General features: G+C 43.5%; 1 protein-coding gene and 1 pseudogene across 1 annotated transcript in view; both read left to right on the top strand.

Annotated features, from left to right (window-relative positions):
- The window catches only part of TMEM178B (transmembrane protein 178B), a 323,639-nt gene that overhangs the window by 213,463 nt on the left and 86,121 nt on the right, over window positions 1-24,055 (top strand). The gene's annotated exons all lie outside the window — the stretch shown is intronic.
- On the top strand, window positions 21,845-22,866 carry LOC141567652 (double homeobox protein B-like; annotated as a pseudogene).

Genomic DNA, 24,055 nt, shown 5'->3' with positions numbered 1-24,055 from the left:
GAAATTTAGTATTTTCTTTTCATTGCAAATACCTCCAATAGACATCATGATGTTTTCTTCCATACCATGTTTTAATTGTTGCAGATACATAGAAATAATTTATGCTCATCACTAGTTTAAAATTATGGTGGTTATTAGAACTGCCAATAGACCTTGTTGCTGTGTTAATAAGGAAACGTATATACTTGTGTTACTATATCACCAATTCGTTTTTAAAATATTTTGAAAACTATATAGCATTGTAATTGGTTTTCTTAGTAATATGGCGTATTCCGCTTCGTGGATTTAAAAACATTATGCTGAGAAGATGCTACAGACTCACGAGACTGCCAGAGTTGTCCATGGCACAAACAAGGCGAATCACTGTTTTACAGATGAAAAATTCTCAGGCTTTTTGGAATTCTGTCTTAACACACCAGCTCATATACCCTGGAAGCCATTTTTACTGCTCTTATCTGGAACGCCAGTTCTGTTGTATACGTATGAAGGACAGACTTGAACATAGCATGTAAGAAACCATAAATGTTATAGTTTATATAAAGGAAAGGTAAACCTTTCTGCCCCATTTCAAATTTACATTTTGATGATGGTCAGCATTTTATTGACCTTGGTCCATTAGCAGCACACTGAGCAGGTAGTCTCAGGAAACCATCCTTTGTTAACTGATACTCAGTATTTCATTTCACATGGTAAGTTTGGGTGATTTATATTGAAATGAATTTTATTACCTTCATTATGACGCATTTTTCTTTCTTTTCTTTTTTCCCCCCCAGTTACACCTGTTTCTAAGAGTTTCCTGTGCCCTTTTTCAGTTGCTTGACTCTTCTCTCCCCACACCAGTTGGGTGTTATCTCTGAGACACTCTATATCCCTTTTCCTCAACATGATTTTTAAAGATGCTAAGTGGCACTGGCCTAATGCTTATCTTTGAGAAACCACTTCTCTCCTGAAGATATTTTTAAAATACTTTTTGTTCCCTAAACAGCTCTTTATATGTGAACCACCAACCACACCCTATCTATTCAATCCCAGTACAATACATTAAAATAAATTCAATTTATTCAATACATTGAAAAAGCATTGAATGGGGAAACTTTTATTAATGACTAAGAAATTGTTCCTCTTTATCTAGATTCCTACTTCATTTCTCAATGAATTCTAACAAGTGGGAAGACATAGTTTTCTCTTGTTTGAACCATGTTTCTGTCCTACTAATAGGGATTTTTTAGATTTTATAATTGTCTATTAAAATGAATAATTTTAGATAAATCATCAATGGATATGGAATTATGATTTTCAAGAGCTTTATTAGTCAGTAAAAGTCATTTCCAGGTGTTCAGTCTTTCCCACACACATACATACTCAACTCTGTATGTATTCTGCAGTTACTGTAACTGACCCAGAGTGACCAGCTGTTTTTTATAAAGTAGTAGCTATATTTGGCATCAAATGGAATGGCCCCCATTAATTCTCTTTGGGAGAGTCTTTCATATAAAACCCAGGAAACTTGCACTAGTATCATTTTTTTTTAAAGCCTTATCATTCAGTGTTTTATTGATGATCTGTCTTCTTCCTGCCTCTCTGGGGAAGAAACGGATCTTAGTGAGAAGTATATTTATCAGTTCTGCCTCAGGGCATATCCACCACCCAACTCCTTGGGTTGAGTCTTGCATAATTAACACACTTGATGGTATTGTTAAAGGCTCTGAGTTGAATTTCTTTTCTGTTTTCTTATAGTAACTGCCATGCTTTTATCCAACCTTGTAAATTCACTCTATTCCAACCTGCTCTCCAATCTCTCCTAATTGATCCATTATCATTAACTCAATTGTTAGCTTACTCTAACCATAATGGCTACAAACAATTGTGATGATAACTGACTCTTACAAGAGTTACTGAAACAATTTGGCTCACCTTGGCTCACATGCTTTTATTTTAGGCTCCATCAGCCATTTCTCTAGGTCTACCTTGGAGTTCATATGAGTGGAGGACGCATAGTCAATAAACCAGTCTTTAGAATTGGCGGCCATTTATATGAGAAGGTTACAAATTGTGGCCAGTTTTCTTCTTGAATTCCTTTAGAACTCTTGGGTGCATGCCATCTCTTTCTGACAATTCACTTACATTTCTTTTGTAAATTTAGCTCTATGGCATATTTGCCTATAGAATAGCCACATGGCCATCCCTTTCCTGCTAGCAGAACCCAGATTCTGTTCAGATAAAGATAAGGAGAGGAAGATAGGTTCCTCTGACAGCCTCAGAGGATGAGTCTTGATTGATATGAGCCAGTCGTGGGCATCCCATTCTGCTCTGACAGATACTTCCTTTCCAGCTTCCGATATGATTTCTGTTGTAAAACGTCACTGGCTGTTACCTGGAGAACGGATGATAGGAAGAGCTTTGGTAGAAGGAGGAAAACCAAGTACCCCTGTGGAGAAGTCTTGGAATAGACCAAGCGAAGGATCACGGTAGCCTAGGTTTGGGGGTTGTTTATCCGTTCAAGATAAATGGGAGACCAGAGCCAACAGCTTTACTGATGAATGGGTCCAGAATTGAGAAAAGAGGAATCAGGCATAAGGTGAGCGGCAGGATGCTGAATGGGGGCGCCATTTACTGATGGGCAATACAGACAAAGGAGCTGGTTTAGGGGAGGAGAATCCCGTTCCGCTGGGACATGTGACGTTTGAGTAAGTATTAGCCACTGGGTGGAGATGTCAACCAGACATCAATTACGTGGCTGAAAGTATCTGATCCTGGAACTCTGACAGGGAAATAGGGTTGGAGATTTAAATTGAGGGGGCATAAGTGAATGCCTGAGGCCTATTCTCTGGAATTAAAAGTGGAAAAAGTTTTAGCCAAGATAGAAAAGCGTAAAAGCATTCAGTTCCCCTCCATTATAAGAGAAAATGGATTATCCTTATGGGCAAAAGGAAGAAATCTAAATTGTCATCGTCCTAAGACATATAAGTCCCTCCTATACGTGTTGTCCTATCCTAATAAATGTAAACCTCAAAAAATGGACAGGATTTTTTTTTTTTTTTTAATGTAGGGAATGTTGGCTACTAAGGCTCTCATTTTCTTGATTCATTTAAATATACAAGGTTTGACAATTAAGTTCACGAACTTGTTGCAACGATGCTGCTAACCTTTTTTGATGTCAGAGGGATTATTCATTATACATTTGTACCAACTTGACAAACAGTTAACCAAGTTTACTACTTGGAAGTGCTGGAAAGGCTGCATGAAAAACTTAGACGACCTGAACTTTTTGCCAACAATTCATGGCTCTTTCATCACGACAATGCACCAGCTCACACAGCACTGTCTGTGATGGAGTTTTGAGCCAGTAAACAAATAACTGTATTGGAACACCCTCCCTACTCACCTGATCTGGCCCCCAATGACTTCTTTCTTTACCCAAAGATAAAGGAAATATTGAAAGGAAGACATTTTGAAGACATTCAGGACATCAAGGGTAATACAACAAAGGCTCTGATGGCCATTCCAGAAAAAGAGTTCCAAAATTGCTGTGAAGGTTGGACTAGGCACTGGTCTCAGTGCACAGCTTCCCAAGGGGAGCACTTCGAAGGCGACCGTAGTGATATTCAGCCATGAGGTATGTAGCACTTTTTCTAGGATGAGTTTGTGAACTTAATTGTCCAACCTCATATTTGAGACTCATTATGTCTCCAATAAGGCAAGGTTGGAGGGATATCCAGAAAGAAGGAAATAGAGACAGACTTTTAAAATAACTTATAGACAGAAGTATTTGATGCTTAGGAAAGAAAAGGAAGAAATATGAAAAATGAAAGTTGCTTCTTCTAGAGAAGGAAAATTTCACACATCTGGCTGTCTTACAAACCAAGTGTGCCATGAGGAAGTAACATACATGATAGGGAATAGAGTCAAGAATATTGTGATAGCATGGTACAGTGTCAGATGGTTGCTGGACTTATGGTGATCAGTTCTTTAGGTGTATAAATATTGAATAACTATGGTGTACACCTGAAACTAACATAATATTGTATGTTAGCTGTATTTTAATAAAAGTTTTTTTTTAAAAAAAGTATGGCACAAGAAAATCAAGTGGAACTTACTCAAATGGAAATTACTACAGGGAAAGAGCCTACATCTTTCTTCAGAATGGGAGGCTGGTATTGTCTGTTACTTGGCTTATGGGTCTAAAAGAATTTAAGAAGTGTGAGCAAGGACAGAAAGGAAAATCAAGAGAAGCCATGTGCTAAATTAACCACAAGACTCACATTGGGGTGGGGGTGGCACACATCACTGACTTCACATAGAAAGATCAGTTACACTGATGCTACACTTGCCCTGACTTCTGGAATCCAGAACATTCTGTCCACCTTACCTCACTCCCTGTGATATTATGGGCTAGCGAAGCGAGCACATACAAAAAAATCTGTGGTGTTTACATATAAGATGTAAGATGTGGATTGTGTGGCAATAAACAGATTCAATGCAATTCCTATCAAACTTCCAAGGACATTTTTCACAGAAATAGAACACATAATCCTAAAATTTATGTGGAACCATAAAAGACCTTGGATAGCCTCGGCAATCATGAGAAATAAGAACAAAAAGGGAGGTATCACAATACCTGACATCAAATTATACTACAAGCCTACAGTAATCAAAACAGCATGGTACTGGCATAAAAACAGACACATAGATCAATGGAACAGAACAGAGAGCCCAGAAATAAATCCATGCCTATATGGTTATTTACAACAATGGAAGCAAGAATTTACGTTGGGGTAAAGACAGTCTATTCAATAAATGGTGCTGGGAAACCTGGACAGACACATGCAAAAAAAATAAAGCTGGACCACCTCTTTACACCATGTACAAGAATAAATTCGAAATGGATTAAAGACTTAAATGTAAGGTCTGAAACCATAAAACTTCTAGACGAAAACATAGGAAGAAAGTTTACAGACATTACCCAGAGTAATATTTTTACTGATATATCCCCTCGGGCAAGGGAAGTAAGAGACAAAATAAACATATGGGATGTGACAAACTAAAAAAGGTTTTTCACAACTAAGGAAACCATCAATAAAACAAAAAGGGAGCCTGCTAAATGGGAGAAGATATTTGTCAGTGATATATCTGATAAGGAGTTAATATCCAAAATTTATAAAAAACTCAGTCAACTCAACACCAAAAAAACAAACCAGTTAAAAAATGGGCAGAGGACATAAAGAGACATTTTTCTAAAGAGGACATACAGATGGCAAACCGACATATGAAAAAATGCTCAACTTCACTAATCATTAGAGAAATGCAAATAAAAAACACAATGACATAACACCTCACTCCGGTCAGAATAGCTATCATCAATAAATCAACAAACAAGTGCTGGCAAGGATGTGGAGGAAAAGGGAACCCTCATGCACTGTTGGTGGGATTGCAGATTGGTGCAGCCACTATGGAAAACAGTACGGATGTATGTCAAAAAATTAAAAATGGAACTACCTTATGACCCAGCAATTCCACTCCTAGGTATCCGGAGAAATCCAAAATGCTAATTCGAAAAAATCTATGCACCCCTATGTTTACTGCAGCACTATACACAATAGCCAAGACATGGACACAACCAAAATGCCCATTGGTAGACGACTGGATTAAGAAACTGTGGTACATTTATACAATGGAGTATTACGCAGCCATAAAGAAGAAAGAAATCTTAACCATTTGCAACAATATGGATGGACCTAGAGAACATTATGTTAAGTGAAATAAGTCAGACAGAGAAAGACAAATACCGTATGATATCACTTATATGTGGAATCTAAAGAATAGAATAAATGAACGAACTAATCCGAAACAGTCTGAGACATAGAGGAAAAACTGAGGGTTGCTAGATGGGGGGAGGTGAAGGGATTCGAAAGCACAGTCGGTAACCACAAGATGGCCACGGGAATATGAAAGTCAATTTTGGGAATGTAATCAATAATGTTGCAAAGATTTGGTAGGGTATCCGATGGACACTTGTCTTATTAGGGAGACCACTTCATGGATGGTGTAGATGCCTGATCACTGCACTGTACACCTGAAGCTGAAGCTGAACAATAATGAATGTCAACTATAATTATATATATATTCACAAGAAGCGGAGTACAGCATAAGGAATAGAGACAGGGGAAATGTAATGGCTGTATCCAGTGTCAGAGGGGTAGTAAATTGAGGTGGGGGGCTTATCACTGTGTGAGGGGTGTAAATGATAAATGTCTAACTATTACAGTGTTTTGTACACATGAAACTAATCAAAAACTTTAAAAAGAGAAAAAAATGTGGATTGTGTTATAGGGGGACGAGGGGTGGGGACAGTGATGGATCTGTCATTAGGGGCTCAGCAGCCACATATTAGCCTGTGTTAATTCCTAGTTACAGGTCTGCTTTCTTGCAGATACATATTTGAGCCTGAAATTTCCTGACAGACAGCAGTATCAGTGTCTTTTCAGAGATGATACCCTGCCTCTGAAAAGCAGAGACAATTTCACCTGCAGTAATCAGCTGAAAAGATCTAATATAACTGAGGATGCTTACAACTTCTGTGAATAATTATCTTAAGGATCAGGATGATATGTTTTTAATTAATATTTGCTACATAGACAGGCACAGAAGCCTCCCCCCAAACAAACCCACACATTTGCACACACAACAATGATAAACAGTCGAATTTTTATTGTTAGAAAGGAAGGAAACACATAATCCTTTTTTTCTTTAAACTCAATTAAAATACTGGGATTGTACATAGTCCCAAATAATCTTAGTAATACATAACATATTCTATTTGAGTGAGGCACTTGATGAAATTATATATTCCGGTCAGAAAGGAAAAAACACTAATAACCTAAAAAATTTTGAGGTTAAACCCACCAAGTTAGGATATTATAAAGAAGAGGGTACGGGATATCATTTTCTAAAGGTGAAGAAAGGTTTTACTATTTAGTATCAGTAAGATGGAATCCCCTATTCAATTGCCTTAGAAAGATCTTCAAACACACACAAAAAACCATATGATTAAAGATTGAGTTATTCCAGATGTTTTGCTATCAATATAAAATTTTCAGATATTTCTTATGTCCACATTTTTGTGCACAGCCACCAAGTATCAACATAACTGACTTTTTTGCAGCCCCCCATTAAACATTATGGAATTACCATCAGTTCTAGGTTATTGAGGTGATTGGCTTGAAAACTTGAATGAAGTAGACCCCAAAATATACATCTGGACCTGAAAATGTTGTCATTAAAATATGCATTTAAAATTTTTTTTATTAAAATGCAGTATTATATTAGTTTCAGGTGTAAAAATATGCATTTGTAATATTTAACTGAATTTGTTTTCAAATTTACATTTCTGGGCAGGGGGTGGAGTGCTAATTAACTTCTGACTCTATATCTGGAGCAATAAGGATAGATGGGTAGGAAAGGATAGCCAATGTGAAAATCCATAAATTTATATCCATTTCCAAATTCTCCAGAGGTAAAATAATTTTCTGCTAGAATCATAATACATCTGAACAATCTCCCAATTTGATAAAAATCTCCCCCAAACTTTGTCAGTGTGAGCGTGAACCAGAAACTTTCATTTCTCATATAATGGCACTCGTAATCAAGAGAACATTGAGTGCCACTTTGAAAGTGGCAGGTACACAAATGAGAGAGCCTCTTACACTGGATGTGTGGGGTTGTTCTGACTCTACCTACCACAGTGTGAAGGTGTGTCTAGCAGGGAAGGGAGGTCAGCGGGCAGGTACTCCCCCTTCCATTCTCCTGCTACCCGCCGTCCAGTAGCAATGAAAGAGCCATGGAAATCGGAAGTAACTTCTATAAGGGAAGACCACGTCTCTAATAAAATAAAAGCCAGCCTTTTTTCAAGTTGAGCACAGGAAGAAGAAGCTCGAGGTTGGTCAAAGGACCAAGGGACCTGCGCTCTGTGCCCCCGAGTGTCACCTTTCCCTCAGGGTCCTCTCACTTTATCATGAGCTCCACCAGCTATCACGCTATCTGACAACGCTCTTTCAAAAATGGGCAAAAATATGCTTCCCTTTGCTCAGCAAAAAAAGAATCAGTGTGCTGGGTATTTGGGGCACGAGGAGGCCATACAGAGAGAGAAGCATTTTGTAAAAATTAAAAACTATGTGAGCTAGACTCAGTGACTCACTTCCAAAGGACAGAGTATAGTAAGGGAAAATAGTAACTAGAAAACTAGTGGCGAGACCTTTCAGACACCACCTGAACTAAGGGATCAAGGTGAACTTCTCCAGTGATAATCTCTGCCGATATCTGGCACTCCCTCATGTGATGCAAGAAGAGCCCCTCACCTCTGTGGAATTCTTCCCTAAAGCACACAACCCTATTCTAACTAGGAGAAACACATCAGACAAATCCAGAATGAGAGCCATGCTACAAAATTCCTGAGCAATAGTATTTAAAACTGTCAAGGTCATGAAAAGCAAGGAAAGACAGAGAATCTGGCCAAGACTAGAAGGGACTGAAGATATACAATGACTAAATACAATGTGGCATCCTGGAATAGAAAAAGGACACGAGTGGAAGAAGGGGTGAAATCTGAATAAAGTCTAGAGTTCAGTTAATTGTCATGTACCAATGTTAACTTATTAGTTTTGACGGATGGCCCATGGTAACCTAAGACGTTTGCATTAGGGGAAATGAGTGAAAGCTGTACAGGAAGTCTCTGTACCGTCTCCACAACTTCTCTCGAAATCTAAAACTGCTCGAAAATGAAAACTGTATTTGAAAACTATTGGCATTCCAAAAGAATCAACAGACCTTAGTGCAAAAAGAAAGCTTAATTCCTTTTTGGTATGTTTTCTTTCTGGTGATTCCCTAAAATAACAGAAACAGCCACCATGGAGTATAGAAAATTATAAAATATACACAAGTAAAAACGAAATATCAAAACATCACATTTCTACTACCTAGAAATCAACTGTTACTACCTCAGGGCACATTCTCTTTCTGGCTCTTTTCCTAACACACACACACACACACAATGAGATCTTACGGTACACACTGTCCTACAGCCTTTTTTTTCTTAAGACAGTGATTTCTTTTCCATTTCAGTAAATTTTCATATCATCTACTACTTCTTACCGTATTCAAATTTCGCCCAAAATGTCCTTACAGCTTCTTTGTTCAAACCGGTATCCAATTTGGGATGATAGCATCTGATTGTTGTATCTTGTAAGTACGGTCACATGCTTCTTAATGGTGGGGATGCATTCTGAGAAACGTCATTAGGCAATCTCAGCACCGTGCCTGGTCCATCTCTGACCAAAACGCCACCACGTGGCACATGACTGCATTTTTACAGACAGCAGCTTCCCCTGCTGATCCTGACTGTGAAGACACCAGGCCAGTGGACCTGTAGGATGTTCTAGACTCTAGATCTGTGTGACCAATGCCTTCCGGTGATGCTTACCTTGTGCTTCTATCCTCTGTATTTCCTAGAAACTGAACTATCTACCTGAAGCCTTGATGGATTAATGTTAAACATTATTTTCCAGAAAATAATTATAAATGATGTTGTGTAATTGTGGTTAATTACATCAAAAGACGTATAACATCAGGTTGTGCCACCATTTGTGAATTTATGATTGGCTACCAGATTTAGGAGGATAATGATCTTATCCCTCTATTGTACCATTATGTTTTCCTTTTGAGACCAGAAAGTAATGTGTCATCAGTGTCATTTGGCAGTATAACAAATTTCCATTTCTCTAATAGCTACATATCCAGTGATTTTCATACCAATTAATAATACTTACCTGAAAATTAAAAAAAATGAAAGACAAAAAAATAAACCAACAAAAAAATAATAATACTTGCCTAACTCAGTAAGTTCATTGGCATTCATGAAATTATTTTTAATTTTTTTTCTATTATTATTAGCTGGCTTCCTCTGGTAAAGGAAAACATTCCCTCGTCATTTGGTTCTATATGGTTATCCTGAAACACAGTTCCTACAGAAAAGACAGGAGAAATGCTGGCTGGAGCACTTAAAAGATTTTACGAAGCATTAAGGGATAACAAAAGGGAGGTAAATGCTGAAAGTATGCTGAAAGTATATTATAAAGTATGCTGAAAGTATATTATATTACAAATATAAAGTAGAAACTTGCTTTGGCTTACAAAGATGGAGCTAGGCACCCAGAGGACTGGCACAACTTAAGGTCACCTTGTCTTATTCCCTGGGCTGCTAGGTCCTGGGTTACTTCCATGTGGATGGTCCCATTTGAACTCCTCCAGGCTTAGTGCCTCCGGAGACCTCCCCTTCTGTTGCTCACCCCAGGCTTGCCCTCTCTATATCTTCTGTCTAAGAGTCTGGCCTCTTCCCCATGAATGATCTCTCCCTTTAAAAGGGTCATCTGCCCCCCACCCTGCCACCTCCCCCTGGCTCTGCCACCTCCTAACTAAGATAGCAGTGTATTCCATTTTTATAGACACATCACCATGGCCATTTCTAAATATACTACAACAACCATAGCCTCCAATAACCAGGAATTACGCAGAGGACCGGGGCTCATTTCCTGTGGCTTCCTTAACAGAATGGTGAAAGAAGTCCTGGAGTCACATGATTTCCCCTGGAACATAACTATTACCCGCTGTAATAAGAAACAGGATGTAATGCAGTTTGCTTCTAACACAGGCATTCGTCCTGTCTGCTAAAATCAGCATCATAAAAGGTTTCTCCTATGTTTTTACCTCCTCTTTTTCATTTAAAAAAGGGCCTAGCTTTGCCAACCTCTCTGCAGGTGCAGTCAAGATGGATGTAATGGAAGGATTTACTGTTTGCAATTCCCATGGCACGTCACAATGACTCTGAATGAGGTGGCCAGTATTTTCAGGCTGCAAGCTGTTTCAAATATAGGCCACACCGAAACCTGTCCATTGTGTCATAACCTCTCAAGGTGGTACCATCATAGGCATAATTTATTCCTGTTCATTATTAAAATCACAGGGAGACAAATCTAAATGGTATAAAGGAGCACAGGAAAGCAAACAGTAATACTCATCATCCAATATATAAAGTGAGGTGGTGATCTGGCCATCAAATACGTCAACTCTGGAAGGGAAAGCACCTGTCCGTATCCCAGGATACGTTAAATTATGAAAAGAAACATGGAAATGGGAAGACAAACTCTCAAATCCCAGACGTGGGACATGGGGACATATATCTTAAGACAAATACAAAGTGAATACTAAATTGGATTCAGAAGGTGTTATGTACGCTGGGATTTTGTCAGTGCAGGTGGTACACTACCTCATTACATTCAGCACACATGGACTCTTCGGAGTGGAAGGTCCCTAGTAATGATCTAGTCTATCATATTAAATTCTCACAAATTTAGTTCAAATGCCAGAAATGAATATATAGTCACAAGGAGAAAACGGCCTGTAAAAGTAAACACCAGGGTAAAATCAAGTGACAAGTCGCCAGTTTGGAAAAGGAAGTCCCAGGAATGCTTAAGTCGTCATCACATGAGGTGACATGCGTGAGAGAGCATTTGAAAGTGGCAGTTACACAAATGGGAGCGACTCTTACCCCGGGTGCTGGGCAGGGCTTCTGACTCATGAGTGCTTAGTCAAATGGGGTGTCTGGTACCTGGGTGCTCCAGGAGATGCCCTAATAGAGGGCTGTCCCCTTAAAGCCACAGAGGCCTGCTGCTGGAGTCCATTTAAATGCTCATTTCCGGTCAAGAAGTATGGGTTAAGCACCCCGTTAGCACCATGAGGCAGTGAGGGAGGTACTGCTTCTGGGGGTTTACAGGCCTGGGCTTCCCACCGAATACACTGGAAAGGGATGAAGCACCGTCAGTGACAGGTGGGTCCCAGCTTTATCCTCAGCGCCACTCTATAAGGAATAACATGGGAGGGGAAGTTCCCTTAAACTTCACAGCTATTTACTTCCTTGTCTGTTCAAGTCCCTCCCCACAGAGATGGGTTTGACACATAACTAAACATTTGCCCAGGTGAGGAATTTAGTGGCACAGTTAGAACCCCCTCTCACGAATTTCAGGTACATATGGGCAGAGGTTTCAATGCTTCCATCACCCACCCCTGGACTCAGGTGGAAAAACAGAAAGCAGCCCTGCAGTGGGCCCCGTGGACGCTCCCCAGCTGGCCCTTCAGGACCCAGCCATCATTTCCGCAGCTGTCGGGAGTGTTGGCTGTGGAAAGCGCACAGCTGAGGCCTCCTCCTGGAGCTGCTCTGGGCGGAAGCAAGCTGTCTCATGGAAGGTTATGCCCCTTCCCTGGGGCCAGCCTGCATCCAATGATCGATCGGTCAATGTAGGGGGAGAAGGCCTGGTCCCTTTGCCTCAGGGAACTCCTCTGAAGGGCCATCCAAGCTCTGGAGCCCCTCCTAGGCGGTGAAACCAGATTAGAGTGAGTGTAAGCGAAAAGGGGAAGGGGAGGAATTGGACAAGTCTTCTGTAAAGCTTTGCTGCAAATCAGGAGAAAAGATGTGGAGTACGCTGTGGAAAAGATGGCAGAGAAAATGGGTTCAAGGGGAGAGTTGAGATGAGAAAAATAACAGATATCTGTATGCTCTGGAGATGGATCCGATGGAGAGAAAGAAAAAGAAGATGAGAGAAGTGGGGAACTGACAGAAAGTGCCATGAGTGGTCCAGAGGAGATGGGATCTAGAGGTAGAGGGCCTGGCTTTTGGTGGAGGAGGGGAAGCAGGTTGTGTAGGAGGGCAGCTAGGCTGTGGTGGCCTAGCCAGTGGACACTGCCCGTTCTGGCCTCGTGAGCAAGTCTACGGCTATTGCAGATGTATGCCGGAGGTCGCAGCCTTTCCACCTTGAATATTTCGGCCTCGTGTGTCCTGGGCTCATTGAATCATCCAAGAGTCCATCTTTGTCTGAGAGATGAAGATGCCTACTTGTTTCAGCCTGGTGCCATCGTACCCCGTGTCCTCCTCTGTGCCCCACTTACTCTGTGCCCACATGGTACTTCTGTGCGTCACAATGCCACTTCGCTCCTAGATCTGCGTATGTGGGAGAGAACAAGAGCTGGTCATGGAAGCCACGGGATATTCCTACCCTGCAACCGTTTATCTGTCCATGTGAATGCACAGCCCGGCTTCTGGGGTTTGTGCAGTCGGCCCCTGGACCTGGTCATAGTGCATCCTCTCAGGAAAGAAGGACGCACTCTCAAATGCTGGCCACGCCATGCTTCTGAACACGACTCATAACAGCAGACGCCCTGGCCTACCCGGATACAGACATGTGTGTCTCCTCCAAGTGTCATGTGTGAAGAAGACGGTTCTTTTCCTCCAACATTTGGGAGCAATTAGCCATCTTCTGAGGGGGTTGGCCGAGCAAAAACAACTCCTATTAAATATTAGATAGTAAAAGTCGCAGAGCCGGAGTCTAAAACACCTTGGCTTTCCTGCCCAAATTTCATTCATCCTCCAAGACATAGCATAAATTCCCTTCCTCTCCAGGAAAGCCTCCTCCACCGTTTCAGGCTAAGTGACTTTCTCCTTCTGCTGAGCACACGTGGAACTCCCTGTCTACTGCCCGCAATAGTGTGTCAACACGTTATCACACAGTGTTTGATACAACCACCTGTCACATATATCAGTCTCCTTAACTGGACCCAAAGACACTTGAGGGCAGAAGTCATGTGCTATACGTTTTGCTCCCATTTCTTGAAGCTCAGCGACGTTCCAGGGTTGGTCCTCTGGAGCAGGAGCCCAGGGCAGTCATTTCCCACTTGCCAGTGCCTCTCCCAGGTGCCAACATGGCACGCCAGGTCCATAGCCCTCACTCTCTGGCCTCACTTTCTGAACTGCTGCCAGCTGAAAACCTGGCTTCTCACTCCGTTCTCTTGGGTCACTTGGCCACCACTTTTGATATCCTGTGACTGGCTGTTCCCTTCGAATGAATCTCTCTGCACGTGTCCCTTCCTTTCTGCTGCCACTCCTGCTCCCGCTCCCTCCACTCTGTGGTTCAGTCATATACTTGGGGGCCCTCCTCCAGCTCCTGTGGCCCCAGGACCTGCTCACCCGGGGCAGACCACTTCCCTTGGGCCTGGGAGTACTTGGGATGACTGAGGTCTGCCGTGTGCTGGGAGAAAGGGGGACAAAATAAGCAGAGGTTCCTTTCGTGCTTTGGCTTTTATGTTGTTTTGTTTGTTTTTCTCCAAGCTGTATGATTCCATGAACCTTTTCAACTGGGAGAATATTTCTCTATTTGCCCGGCTTACTTCCATTTTATGGTTTATTTAAAAGTCATGCTGAAAAAGTCATTGTGGGTACGAGGTAGGAAGTAATGCTGGCTCCAGGGGACAGATGGAATGACCCACTGGGATTCTGCCATGCCCGTTCCCAAGAGGGAAAGTGGCAGAACGTATTTGTCTGAAGTGAATTTCCGTAAACCTGGGCTCACAGCCAGGCTGTGGAGCTAGCTCCATTAGTAACGCGGGTGGAAGAGCGTCCCTGCTCCACGTCCTTGCTCAGGGAAAACGCAAAGCACCTTCCCTTGAATTTTCCATTTTGCTCAGGCATCAAACAAGGAAGGAAACAGGAGGTCAGCCATTTTAAACAGCTGGAGAAGCCTGGGAACCCTGACAGAGCTGTGGCTTTGAGAGTCAGCACCAGAGGCCAACAAATTTCTCCTTCTCTGTGATGATATTTATTCTTCACACACACACACACACACACACACACACACACACACACACACACACTATATATATAGAGAGGAAATTCCTAGACAACATTTTTTAGAATATTACATCTTTAAGAAATTACGTCTTTCTTCATTAATTCAACAAACAAACTCAGAATAACTCTCTGTGCCTAACTGGGAATTAGGTCCATCGGGGAAGAAAATTGCAGAGGGAGAAGAATTGAGAAACCAAGTGGAGGCTGAAGCTCGAAAGCCTCGTAAGAGTGACAAGTCAGGTAGGAAGGCAGGTGAGCAAGGTCCCAGGCCACTTCCTGGGGTCAGCCCCATCCCCAGGAAGGGCCCCCACCTCCCAGGTCAGGCTTTCCCACCACGAAGGAAATGGGATCTTCCTGTCAAGTCAAACACTCACGAATGCTTTTTTCCTGGAGAGTTTTTCTTTGCTGAGACTCAGATGTAAGGGAACAAACAGGGGCAGCCTTATCTTCTCGTGAGTAAGCCTGGCGGAGATGAAGGAAGCAACGCAAAGGGGGCTCGGGGATGTTTTCCACTCCATTGGAGCTCCTGGAGTGAAAACGAATCTCTCTGCAATATGGCGACATGTCTCAAGAGTCTCATCTCCGTTCCTGCCCTCGCAGCTCTAGGGTTGCTATGAAGGTAACCACCAGTGGTGTCCCGTAACGTTCAGCGCGCAGTACAGCAGGGAAACGCGAACACAAGCGAAATGAGCACAATAAGGAACGGGCACGCTATGATGCGACCCTATGACAGAATTGTACTCAGTCTTTGAAGATCATATTCTCGACGTACTTTCAGCAGTGCACATTAGTGGTGAGACGAAGTTGCATTAAAAAACAGAATCACAAGTTTATAAGCATTCTATTCATGTAAAGATGCAATGCGATAGACATTTAAGTATACTTTATGTGCTTTACTGTATGTGTATCTCAAGAAAGTTTAAAATGTGTAAAGATATTAGAAGAGTGGGTAGCAGTATTTCAGGTCATGTTTCCTTTTTATGTTTTTCAACATTTCCCTGCTTGTCCAGAATGAACATGGCCTCTGCCTCCCTCTCTCACCTGGTCTGGGCCATTCTGCCCCTCTGGCTCCCTAGACCTGTTGGTCTTCAGATCTTCACAGGCTCCAAGGTCTTTGCATTAATTAGTACTTTCCTCTGTCTGGAATTGCATCCTCCCTGCCCCTCACTCCTTGCCTTACTCCCTCCTCTTCCCTTGGTTCACCCCTGTTCATCCTTGACGTCCCACCTCAAGGTCATTGCCTCCCAGGAAATCCTTTCTTCCCTTCCCTCCACCTCCCATCAGATTGAGTCTGTTTCGACTCCAAGTTAGTGCTCAGCACAGCCTGTCTTTACATGTGGTTTCTGTGATTGTTCGTGCATTGTCCGGTAAGATCTGCCTTTCAGAGATGGCTTGATCTCACATTACAGGAGTCCCTCTTTATCTGTGGTTTCACTTTCCATGCTGTCAGTTACACCCGCTCAACCACAGTCCAAAAATATTAAAAGGAAAATTCCAGAAATCCACAATTCATAAGGTTTAAATTGAGTGACATTCTGAGTAGTGTGATGAAATCTCCTGTTGTCCCGCTCCATCTCTCCTGGGACGTAAACCATCCCTTTGTCCAGAGTCTCCACGCTGTATATGCTTCCCCCACCTTCGTCACTTAGTAGCCGTCCTGGTATCAGATCAACTGCTGTGCAATGGCAGTGCTTGCGTTCATTTAACCCTTATTTTACTTACTAATGGCCTCAAAGCACAAGAGTAGTTGATGCTGACAATTTCAATATACCAAAGAGAAGCCATAAAGTGCTTCCTTTAAGTGAAAACTGGTTTCTTTAGGAAAACACGTGGTGAATATATGGTTCGGTACTGTCTAGTTTCAGGCATCTACTGTGGGCGTCTTGGGAAGTGTCTCCTACCCTCTTGGATACAGGGGGCTACTGTATGCTCCTAGCACCCAACGTGATGCCTGGTCCCTAATGAGAGCTCAAAAAGTAACTGGTGAATGAATAAATGGAGAACCTTTGCATCCTGTTATAACTGGTTTGTAAAAGAAGTTCAAGCCTTCCAAAAAAGGACGGAGAATGTCTTCCCTCTTCTCTGTCCCTGTCCACGAGGCTGGTGTTGGGGGTGGTGCTGTCTCAACACCCCAGAAGATTTGCTCTGCCCAAGTCCGGGAAGTGAGACCCAGAATCGCAGCAGCACATAAATGTGCGGCTGTCCACGGAGGAGCAGCTCTACGTGTAAAACCATTTGGGTTCAATTCAGTACCTGCCATCCCCTTTTAGGAGCAAGGAGATTGAATAGTTTTAAGCTCCCTACAACAGATTATAAACTGTCACAGGAGAGTGGCAGAGCATATTATGGGCGGAACAGTCTGAAAAGTCTCTAGAATGAAAATAAAGCTGCAGTGAGCCAAGGATCTCATCCAATCCAGTAAAGAAAAGGAAATGAGTGGGGGAAGGGCAGGAAATCTATGTTCTGGAAAGGGAGCAGAGGCAAGAAATGGGGGAGAAAACATGGAGAGGGAAGACAGTTAAAGAAAAATAGTGGAAAATCAAACCAAGTGGTGAATAAAGAGAGTAAAGAGAAAACTAAGGGCATGTGCAGTCCAGAGAGAGAGAATGGAGCCATTGAAATGCCAAGAAATCTGCACCCTCTTCCCTTCTCCAAAACAAACCACCTCTGAGTTCATAGAGACGTGCAGTTACATCCTCAGAAACAACCAGGTCTTCAGCGCAAGGAAATCGAGCTCTCTGGGTAACATGCAATCAGGTCAGAGTCTGATTGAAAAGCTAAATACCTCGAGACCAATGTGTTGTGAGCCTCATGTGTTTCATTTGGGGAGAGGGAGAAGCAATACAACCATTTTCCCCCTGGGCCGGAAGTCGTGGACATGCTTTCAGTGTGCACCGGACGGAGAGGGAGTGGAGTGGTCAGGAGAAGTAAAACTGAGAAAAGTGGCAGAGGATTCCGTCAGCGGGTCCTGGGCCTTGGGGTTCCAGCAAGCTGGTTATTAATAATAAATACTACACGCTCTTATTTTTATGATCACTCCGGGGGAACGCACACGCTCTACAATCATCATCTCTGACCTTATCACATCCCTCCAGTGATAACAAAATACCGAATAGTTGTAAAGTGCTCTATGCTTCACAGAAAGGTTACCCCGATGTTACTACATTTGACCTTCCAAACAGCTCTGGGTGAGACAGATGGCGTCCCTGTTTGACAAAAGAAAGATGTGACATTCCGAGCGTTGAATGATTTGCTCACAGTCACTGTTGTGGGTTGAATTGTGTCCCCCAAAAAGGTGTGTTGAACTCTTAATCCCTGGTAACCTGGGAATGGGACCTTATTTGAAAATAGGAAATAAGGGTCTTTGCAGATATAATGAAGATATAAACTAAGATGGGGTCCTACTGGAGGAGGGAGGGCCCTGAGGCCAATAGCACTGGTCTCTTTATAAAGAGAGAAACAGAGGCAGACACAAAGGGAGAGTTCCATCTGAACACACAGACACACAGAAAGAGGGCAGTCATGTGACGACAGCAGCAGAGAGTGCAGAGATGCTGCTTCAGGCCCAGGAACAGCACGGACGGCTGGAAAGCACCAGAAGCCAGGACAAATAGCATGGCCCTGCCGACACCTTGATTTTGGAGCCTCCACAACTGTGAGAGAATCAAACTATTGTTTTAAGCCGCCAGTTTTGGGACTTGGGTTCGGCAGCCCTAGGAAACTACTACAGTCCCTCAGGCACAGTGAGGGATGTGACCACAATCCTGGTCCCCAGACTGCGCTCAGCATCCCTGAACGCTCTGCCAGGGGGGCTTAGCTTCTCATCAGCCACCCTGCCCCACAGCCATCCCTGCTGGGCCTCTCTCCTCTTTTCTCCCAGGTCACCAAGCCATTCGCACAGCTCACAGAGGCCCCATCACACGATGTCAGTGTTTCCCTGGCAACACAAACTCTCCCCACCTCTCGACTCTCCTCCTCAACAAATTCCACTTCTGTGGGCAGTGATCTCAGTTGTCAGTGAGGAAAAGAAATCTGATATTATGTTGGTAAAATGTTGGTATGAAATAGAAATGTAATGGGGGCATTTACTGAGCACTCTGTGCCCAGATACATTTCCTCAATCCTAGAACATTCTTACAGGTCCAGGGAGCGTCATTATCCCCGTGTTCCAGACAGGGGGGCTGAGGCTCAGTGACTTAAGGACAGGTGCCCTGATTGACACAGCTCCTGAGGAGACAGCATGTGAATCCAGGTGCCTTAATCTGAAAGCCTCGACACCCTAACGTCAGATAAGGAGGCCCTCAAGCTTGACTGCCTCATTGCACAGATGAGAAAACTGTCCTTCATCTTTGGCAAGGTCACACCCCAACTTAGTCTTTCACTCCCATCACGAGGGCCGATTTGAACCAGAATGTCTACAGGAGAGATTTGATGACAGCAATCTGGTGGGAAAGAAGAAGGGTTCTTAAAGTTGGGTTTTCCACGAGACCAAGAAAATCCAAGTGTCTACAGTCAATAAGAGAGGAGTGATGGAGATTCTGAGGCAGAGGCGACCATCTCCTTCGCCCCTGGCACCATCACTGGGCCACAGATGTGGTTTGTTTAGTTCCCAAAGAGTTAAAAAAAATTTTTTTTAATCAGTTGACATCAAAAACTCTGGAGCCATTACCTTCCAATCTTGATTTCTAGCTTTTACTGAAACCATTGGAAGATCTGGCAACAGTAGGCCTGCTTTCTCACGTGCCATCAGTAAGCTAAAGCTGAGACATGGCAGTGTGTTATCCTCACCACTCCCCATTCCCCGCGCAGGGGCCACGTGACAGCTACTTGTTGTGTCACTCTTGGGGTGCTGCTTTTCTTACATGCAGCCCCCTCACTCTTTGGCATCCCCTGCCTGGCCCGTGTTGATATTTCAGTGTCTGATCCCTGCTTCAACTTTGTAACGTGTTCCTACCTGAGACAGGTGCTTGTTTTTAAAAGGGGGACAGCCCAGAAAGACAGCACAAACGGAAGAAGTGACTAACAGTCCTAAGACAGTGGCCTCTGGGAAATTATTTTAGGGCAGGAAAGGGGGATGGGTCCCTTAAGAAGAGAAACTTAAAGGAGTTAGTTACAGAACAAATCAAAAGAAGTCACATTTGTCATTATACACAGAAAGCATATCACTCTGTTATTCCCAGAAGGTGTAGAATTATAACTAGACCCCAAAATGGCTTAAATACATTCATGGGTCATAAAGACATAGACAGACACCAAGAGGGCGTCGAGGCAATTCAGGGAGCCTCAGCGAACTTGACCGCCCGGATCTCCTCCATGTCCCGGGCTTGTCTTTATGCAAAACGGCACTTCATTTCAAATGAGCCACTCAAAGAGACCTAACTTCCACAGAAATCTCTTTTTCCCACCCCTGACCTATAGCATGGATAGGAGGGGAGAAGTCTCAGTGACACATGAAGAAGAGCGTCTTGGGGAAACAGTCGGCCTAGCACGGCGGAGACACAGCACTGCAATCACAGCCAAATACAAGTCCTGGCCTCCCACTAATTAGCCTGAACTTGGCCCATCACTTCACTGATGTTCAGGATGAAAATACTCCTGTCAACTCCAAGGGGTCGCTGAGGCCATGCGTGGAAGCACTTGGTGGGCTGAGTTATCGTATCTTGAGTAACTGACCAGCCAAGAGGGAGGAAAACGAGGCATCATGTGTTTTGTTCTAAGTAATCTGGCTCTCGGCGTCAAGGTCCTAAGGGAATTTCTTGCTGTTGACTAACCCAGCAAAGGCAAATCCCAAGGGTGCCATGCCCGCCCCATTCATGAGTCATGATATTCTGACTCATGTTCAGATTCGCTCTTTTTTTCCAAGCATTAATGAGCTACTCTGTTTCAGGCCCTGGAGACTTCTGCAGTGATTTGTCTCCTCTACATTTTCTGCCCTGCCAATTCTCCAGAACCCACTGGCATGGGAACTCTTGGACTGCTTTGTCCCTGGAGGATAGACTCGCTCTTGCCTTCCCAGCCCTTGCTCTGCCTGCTTAAAAAAATACCCCTCTGTGTCTGCTGGGGATCTGACTTCATCATGGCTTCTCCACATGGCTGGGCAGATAGCCACCTGGTCTGGGTGGCAATAACTGTCCCGGGAGCATTTGTGGGGGGCTCTGGGAGGGAAGGCTACAGAGTGGGGGGTTTCATTCCCTCTTCTGTAACTTCCAAACTGCTCATTGCCTCTCTGCTCAGTGGAGGTGGGGAAGTCACGGATGCTTTCCCAATTACTCACTGATGACCAGAAGCCAGGCCCTAGAGCAGTCCTTCAGCCAGAATGTCAGCAAAGGGACAACGCTGACCTCAAAGCACCCGAGAGAGTCCTCGCCAACCCCGAGAGCCAACATCCTGTGCCTGTGAGTCCAGACGCTTTCTGAGATTTGAGACTTTGATTAGCAAATCACCTAGGCCTGCCTCCCTGTTCCACGGACCTCTTTTCTTTCGGTGGATAAATGAATAAGCTGGCTAATTAATAGGTCTAAAAATTATACACATGTTAGGCTTTCACGCGGATGACAGAATCTAAGAGGAAACCAGCAGTTTTATAGGTGCCATGGGGACAGCATTTTACGTGAAAGCATGAGCGATGCTGAGGCTGCAGGCAACCTGTCTCTACATTTCAAAGCCAAAGGTTCCCTTCAGGATGATGATGTGTCCTATGTTTATTTCCTTGCACCAGAACTGAGTGATTTTTGCCCCAGCAAATGGCCCTGGCAGGAATGCCCCCCGCCCCTGGAAAGTAAAGGACCGGCCACTGACACCCAGGAATTCCTTGGTGACAGGCTAAAACTATATATCATGTCTTAATTTGGGAAGCCTCCTGAAAAGCGCTAATTGTGTTCGCCAGATAGTGGGTTCCCTCCCGTGAATCAGTGCACTAATTAGCAATGGCATTTGTCAGACGACCTGTCTTGTGGCAAAGGGGTCTCGAAAGCTGAATTAATTTAGCCATTGCCAGCCACTAAGGATGCTCTGCCTTGTAAGACTAACCAACCTGATTGGGTAAGCCTTGTGTCTTGAAGAACTCCTCAGCTGCCTACTTGCTGTCTCTGTGGAATCCAGGGACCTTTTCCCAAGATGGGTTTGAACAGCACTGCAAGTGGCATACTACAAAAAGAAACATGGCAAGGCAAGATTGTTTATAACCAGGGTCAAAAGGAGATCCTCCAAAAATGGTTTGAACACAACCCTTACCCTGATAGAAATACTAGGGAACAGCTGGCCAAGGAAACTGGCATTCCAGAGTATAACATTCAGATTTGCTTTAAAAACCACAAGGGAAAACAGAGACAATTGGGATCGGGATGGTCCTTAGGAAAAGATCAAACCCAGGGACAGGACCAGCATAAGCCTTGGACTCAAGGATATTTCCCAAAAGAAGCCAGACAAGACCAGACATCCATCACAAGGTCTCAATCAAACATCCTCGTTTAAACCTTTGACAGGAACTGATTCCCTGATATTGCAACCAGGAAAATACTGGCGAAAACAAACAGGCGTTCTGGAATAAAAAATACAAATGCGGTTAGAACCAAAGATCTCTGTCCCCAGAGAAGAGCAGAAGGGAGCCTGTGAATTCCTTGTGAGATGGCCCAAGTGGGACACCAGACTTAACAGCTCAGTAGCACTAAACTGACCCGTCCACTCTCTCAGGCTGGTCTCATCATTTTCCTTCCTCCAATTCGTTCAGCAGGAACCAAACATTTCTACCTGCTCTTCTCCCATCCTATGTGTCCTTCGGCCCCTGTGTAAACCAAGGACCAAGTGTCATGATGGTGCCGCCCATGCAGGCTGTGTAGGAAGAACTCACCCTCTACTCAGATGCTTACAAATTACCTGCCAATACCACTGACTCTGGGAGGGGCCTCTCAATACTCACACTCCTTTCTGCCCCCAAACAAAGACAAATGCCAGAATCACAAAGAACAGACCGGCACAGGAGCACTGCAGTTGAAGGACTATTGTCAGCCTCATCCTGAGCACAAAAACACCAATTGTAGGATCTGGGTCACGTGGACTTAGCTTACACTATGCAATGGACGGATGAGGGCTGTCAGGCTCTGATTGCAGAACGAGATCCTGGAGAAGGGGCACACTGACCCACTATGGCCACAGCACACACAGTCAGCTGGAGAATCTTCTCACCCCCTCGGTCAATTGCACCAATGCGTAGACATCTCAAGCCTTTAGGTCAACTCCTGCTCCGCAGATTTTCAGAAGAAGAGTGTCCTGAAAGTTTGAGTCCTGTTCTGATCCACAGAAAAAGGACACTCCAGGTCCCCAACTGGGCCTCAGTGAAGATTTTCGGGCTCTGCTCCATGGGATGTAAAGCTCACTTTCAGGAGGAGGAAAACGTCGTTCTCAGAACCTGGTCCAGGTTTCCTTTCTTTGGAAGTAGAATCTGGGCGATTTAAAGGACGATGAACAATTAAATCATCCTGTTCAGTATAAGACTGATGCAGGGGGCAAGAGAAACCACTCGGAAAGCCAAATAAAGGTCTGACTCTGTGTTAGGGGCAGTGGTTACCCTATGTACTCACTTCACCGAGTATCGGGTTGCTTCCAAGCTCCACGCTGCTTCCATACCAAGGGGCACTAGCCAGTGTCCACAGCTGCTGAATCCTTATCGACAAAAGCATTTTCCTGACAAATATGACGTCTTCCCTGTAATCACCACGTCCTCCAGTCTGGAAAATCTACAAACTGTAACCGAACCCAGCTGAGAATAGGTAAAAGGGACAACTTGGCACTTCGTTCTCTTCTGGCAAGATGTGAAGGCAAACTTGAAATTAGTTTGTCATAGAGACAATGAAGGGGATGCTCTATGTCCTGATGACGCGAGCGACTGAAAGTGCGCTTTCTCCTGAAGCTCCGAGGGTTTGAATTGGGAACTAGAAGCTCCCTTAGCATCCACCACTAAAGGAATGAGTAAATCAATTAGGATAAATCCATAATGCTGAGTATATTTCACTTATTATTTTTTTCCCTTTGACTATGTAAAACATACAAAAATTATAAGGAAAATATAATAGCAATATCATACAGTCACTGAATATAGTCTAATGATGTTAATATTTCCACATTTTGGTGAGGTCTGTTATATATACAGAGGGTGCCAAAAAATGTATACACATTTTAAGAAAGGAAAAACTATTAAAATTATGCTGATGGTAACCACTTTGAGCACCTCTTGTAATTGCAGAAGTCAAACGTGACTTGTGTTGCTCTTTCGTTATCAGTATATATTGAGTATTACAATTTTAATACAGTTTCCCTTTCCTAAAATGT

The sequence above is a fragment of the Rhinolophus sinicus genome, linkage group LG11 (genome assembly GCF_036562045.2).
Source record: "Rhinolophus sinicus isolate RSC01 linkage group LG11, ASM3656204v1, whole genome shotgun sequence".
Taxonomy (NCBI): Eukaryota; Metazoa; Chordata; class Mammalia; order Chiroptera; family Rhinolophidae; genus Rhinolophus; species Rhinolophus sinicus.
This window is presented reverse-complemented; position numbering and strand designations above follow the sequence as displayed.